Below are 6,000 nucleotides of genomic sequence, written 5' to 3' on the forward strand. Positions count from 1 at the left end.
TCAAAAATTTCTATCGACATCAACCGACAGAACTTTAAAAGAATGAAATAATACATAATAAAGCAGAACAAAAAGATTTTCAATCAATACTCACCTTTAATTGATTAAAAACGACATCGGTGAAAGATTTGTGTTACAAATTTATCATTATTATTATATTGATTTGAATAAGGGATACAGATGAACTATGAAATTAACCTATTTAATGGTGTTGAAACTTAATACGTGATGAGCCTTTTCATCAAGTGGATGATATATACTACTAATCACCTAACACCCCATTCCCAATCCCATAATCTCATGAAAATTATCATCGAGTACAGAAATCCCAACACCTGAAAATAGAAGAATCCAATCGTTAGGGTTCGTAGTCGATGTTCTGAATTATGCTTCTTTTCATATCAACTTAGTAATATCAATTTAGTAAAGAAATTTCAACCCCTGAAAATAGATGAATCGAATAGTTATAAGAACTAAAAAACTCCTATTTTTGCTGTCTTTTCCTATAAAAAATTTAAATTAGAACCCTGACGATGATTGGTGGATGTTGATGACTTTAACAATCAACGATTTTAGTGATTTTAGGCGAGTGCCTTTTTGGGAGTTAATTAGGGTTTTTTTTTTTTTTTTCTTGTTGGTTGATGTGATGAATGAAATTTTGAAGAACCCCGTTTTCTATTTTTTATCCCGTGTTTTCTTTAAGGGTATTTCAGTCTCATTATTATTAAAGTTAGAGATTATGAGATCATAATCATGATATGTTTTTTTTAAAGGTTTAGATTAAATGAGAGATTAGGCATGGATGGCTAGGATTAAAAATTAAAGCTTTAGATGATCTATTTTTATGTTTCTTCTCTACACTTTACAAAGCATAAAGATTATTGCTGATGTGTCAAACTGTGAGTAAAATTAGGGACTTATTTCCATTTGTAAATTAAAAGATTAACACTGCTTAATTAACTTAATTGCTAGAAAATTACACGTAGACCAATAGAACCGCATCTTAACATTAACCCAATCAAACACACGACCTAATTACAAATGCCCACCCCTTTGCTCTCTTTCTTCTCTCTGAAAACCAACAAACCGCTCTCTCTCTCTCTCTCTCTCTCTCTCTCTCCATTCAGCCACTGGCAATTATTGAACCAGCGATTATGGCCTCCGGCGGTCGTAATAGAGGTCGCAGTCAATCGATGGATGCGAAGATAAGTAATTTCTTCGATTCCGTAGGCAACTTCTTCTCCGGCGGTGATCCTATTCCTTGGTGCGATTCCGACATTGTTGTTGTAAGTGTTACTCCTTTTCTTCATTTCATTGCATATACGCAGTATTTTGTTTATAATTTGCTATGATTATTACTAATACTTCAACTTACTTATTTAACAATTATTAACATTATTTATCATTATCATTGTTGATGTCACTGATGTGCTAATCAGCGCCATAAATACATACTGTAACTCTTTTTCGTTTTTAGGTATTTTGCTATATGTATTTGAATTGAGATGTGATGTTCTATTGATTGCGTAATTTTGAGATGTGATCTTCTATAGATTGTGTTTTTCTAGGTTTTTCTAGGTTTAGAAAAAATTGATTTTAAGTTTCTATTACACTTTACCTGCTCATAGGTACTATTGTTATATGTCTGTATATCAAACCTCAAAAATATTGTTTGCAGAAATTATAGGTTATTAACTAGAAAAATTCATCAATTTTGGGTATATAGGAGGATATCACAAAGTCTGATATCAAATGTATAACTTCATCAATATTTTAGGCTGAGTCAAAGGTTATCTAATGTAGAACAACTTCAAAATTATGAACTGAGCCAAGAGAAGTTTGGGTTTAAATGGGTGTGGTTTAAACGGGTCTAAAGTTATACACGGGTTGGGTATTGTTGGTAGATGGTATCCATTTTAATGGTTACTTAAAACACTGACTGTTCGAGAATTTTACATCTAATTATAATGGATACCATTTTGTCAGTGCGGTTTTTTATCGATAGGGACACAGGGATCATACACCGCTTATGCAGGTATCCTTATACCTTTTACTCTTATATTGTTGCCTTTGTTTGTATCATTGTTAGAAAATGTTTTTGCTTTTCATATTTACTGTTTCATTTATCATTTATGTATTAAAAGCTTTAGAACTCGATTTAATAATGTAGAGGTTGAAAGAACTGCAAGTTGATGAAGAAAATGATTAAATGTTATGATTAAACGTGGGGCAAGTTTGCTATTCATAAAGATGTTAATCCAGCGTTCAACTATAAGTTAAATCTAACCATGACATGTTTATACTCATTTTAAAATCAATGATAATATATGTTTACATAACGATTGCTTATACTTTCATTTTGAGTAATTTGTGTATATATTATCTTAATTTACTGGTCATCTATTTTATAGGTCGAAATATAAATGTTGCTCTTTTATTGTTTTAGGAAAAGAGGTTGAGAGTGAATGTGGGTTTAAAGAAGCTGCATGAAAAAGCAAAGAAGCATCAATAACTTTTTATGCTATTTATGACTATTGTGTGTATAATATATAATAGTGTAATGGCTCCTAAAAACATCAAAAAGTGTAATGGCAACGTCTTCATAATCTATAATAGTGTAATGGCTCCTAAAAAACATCAAAAAAGGTTAGCTGAGATTGCGAATGCTTCGTTTGAGGGTGTGACGCTACATGAACTTGCTAATACGTTGATCACTTTGGTCAGGGCCCATACTGCTTGAGATATATCAAATGGGTTATGTTAATTAAGTGATTTTGGTTGTAAAGTTCGAAGCTTTATGCCTTTTTGATTATGTTCATCTTGATATATGTTTTTGTTGGCTTACAAAATTCAAATTCTCGAGCTTTTTTATTTGGTAATGTCTCAAATTTGTTATAGTAACTAACTGTAATTCTGAGTCTGGGCGCAAAAGTTGAATTTTAATTTCTGTTTTTGTCATTTTTGGGTGTTTTGTTGTTACTTTATACAGGTAAATTATCAGATTCTCCTATTGAATTATTGTGTATGAAACTGATGGCATTCATGGTATTTTATAGAGCTTCTCAGTGGATAAACGAACCGGTAAGAAATGCTATATGTTGGGTGGAAGAGATTTATCTATTGTTTGGGGCGATACTCCACAGTATTGGAGATGGATTTCACTACCTGAATCACGGTAAACAATTTTTCAACCTCCTGTTAAATAGGGTGTTTGGCATTGAGTTCCGTACTTATAATTATGAGTTTTTTTTAGTTCTTTGATCGAATTGTTTATCACCAAAAAAGGAAGGTGGTTTTCAATACTTCAAAATCTACTCTTTCATCATTATTCTAAAACTAATAAATCACTCAAAATGCTTTGATTTATTAGAAGATCATTACATATTCTCTCTACTTCTACTATAAATGAATATATATTGAAAGTATTTGTGTTTCTGTTGGCATTAGAAAACATGGACAATTTGAATTGTTCGCGATATGGTGGTCATTTTATATACCTTACGTTCATATTCAATCATTTCTTAGAACATAAATATTGTGTTGGTATTTACTTCTACAGATCAAGGCCTGATATCCAACTAAAAAGAAGCACAATAAATTACAAGAGCATTTGGTTTCGTTTTGTTTAATTATATGGTCCAAGTTTGAATGTTCATTTTTTATGAGGGTTTATTACAATATGTTATCCTTTGCGCCAATTTTTACTATCAAAATAATGGTTAAATAAGTGTTTCCATGTCACCCTAGCCCACCGCAACTGTTATAGTTTTTAATTGTATTATCAAAGATGAATAATCACAATAATCACACTCTACGCTTACAGTTAATATGAGGCTTTCAAACGTTTCTTCAGGTGCTTCTCATCGGGAAAATCAAAAGACACTTGAGACACAAAATTGTTTCACTCTGTTTTTGACTATTTTAGTTTTGAAATGCTATCAATAACTCTTTGTTGCATTCTAAGGCTATTAATTCATAGCGTTTTTAAAACTCATTTTTAACATTTCTTTACTTTCAATACATATACTACTAAAGTGTTAAATCATTAAACTGCGATCAACAACAATGTTTACGAAAACTATTTTTAGAGCTGCCGTGCAACGCACGGGCTCTTAAAATCTAGTATTTTAATATAGAGTAGAGATTATTATTTTGAAGAACCCCGTTTTCTATTTTTTATCCCGTGTTTTCTTTTTAAATGTCAAGGGTATTTCAGTCTCATTATTGTTAAAGTTAGAGATTATGAGGTCATAATCATGATATGTCTTTTTTAAAAGGTTTAGATTAAGTGGGAGATTAGGCATGGGTGGCTAGGATTAAAAATTAAAGCTTTAGATGATCTATTTTTATGTTTATTTTAATATAGAGTAGAGATTATTATTATTATTATTATTATTATTATTATTATTATTATTATAAAAAAACTTAAAAGTTTTAAAACTTACAAAAAATTAGTGGGAAGCCTAGAGACAATCTGGGCCCCCACACCTCTAGCAATAGCAAAACCTATCCTAGTAAAAATATGAGCAGCAGCACCGGCACTAATATCTTGCGCCATCGAACTCTTCTGAACCCGCTTTAGCAAAGAAACAGCCTCCTTCTCTAATTCCCCCAGGGAAGAAAATGAGAAAGGAATGAAACCATAACCAATCGCCTGACAGCTAGATTCGTACTTGACCCGCTTCCGACGAGCCGCATCAACCACAGCACGTCCAGGGACAAAGTCAGAAAGCCCATACTGCGTCAAAGGAGAAGACCCTGTCAAGTCAACACAAACATCGCGACCACAATCCCAGGAATAAAGTAACACATCTGCAGGTCTGAGGGCCCTATCGTTCCCTCGAGACAACCCAATGTCCACCTCCTTTCTCGCTGAAATCCCAGATCGATAACAAACATCAACAAGGGAATCCCGAACAATATTATGTCGATGCTTAATGCCCACCATACCAGCACAAGACACGACGTGATCCCCGAAAATATCCCCAGTAAAAACCCTTGAACAGGCAGAGCATGCCGTCGAGATAGAGAACAATGGAACACCTAACCGGTAGCACAACACACATCGGTAAGTCTTTGCGTTCATCGTCTGACCAAACCCCAAAATAGGGACTGCCCTTAGCCAAGCAGATGTGTGATCACCCTGCTGTGATTTCCATAAGGCCGATTGTCGGGGAGATAACGAAAAATTGGATTCTGCAGAAGCGGTAACCTTTGTGAAATAAACATCTGCCAATTTCTTCATGAGTATTGTGTCAAGACCCGTCCTAATCCATCCGGATGAAGTCCATATCAATTATAAACGATTCACAACAGTTGATTACATAGCGAGGTACTTGACCTCTATATGATACATTTTACAAACATTGCATTCGTTTTTGACAAGACAATTTTCATTACATCGGAAGTTGACAACATGCATACTATTTCATAATATATCTAACTGTAATTGTCTAAATAATAATCTTGATGAATTCAACGACTCGAATGCAACGTCTTTTGAAATATGTCATGAACGACTCCAAATAATATCTTTAAAATGAGCAATTGCACAACGGAAGATTTCTTTCGTACCTGAGAATAAACATGTTTTAAAGTGTCAACCAAAAAGGTTGGTGAGTTCATTAGTTTAACATAAATAATCATTTCATAATTTTAATAGACCACAAGATTTCATATTTCCATTTCTCATAAACATACGTCCCATGCATAGAGACAAAAATATCATTCATATGGGTTGAACACCTGGTAACCGACATTCACAAAATGTATATAAGAATATCCTCATCATTCCGGGATCCTCCTTCGGACATGATATAAATTTCGAAGTACTAAAGCATCCGGTAATTTGGATGGGGCTTGTTGGGCCCGATAGATCTATCTTTAGAGTTCGCGTCAATTAGGGTGTCTGTTCCCTAATTCTTAGATTACCAGACTTAATAAAAAGGGGCATATTTGATTTCGATCATTCAACCATATAATGTAGTTTCAAGTACTTGT

Source organism: Rutidosis leptorrhynchoides, chromosome 10, assembly GCF_046630445.1.
Source record: "Rutidosis leptorrhynchoides isolate AG116_Rl617_1_P2 chromosome 10, CSIRO_AGI_Rlap_v1, whole genome shotgun sequence".
NCBI classification, from domain to species: domain Eukaryota; kingdom Viridiplantae; phylum Streptophyta; class Magnoliopsida; order Asterales; family Asteraceae; genus Rutidosis; species Rutidosis leptorrhynchoides.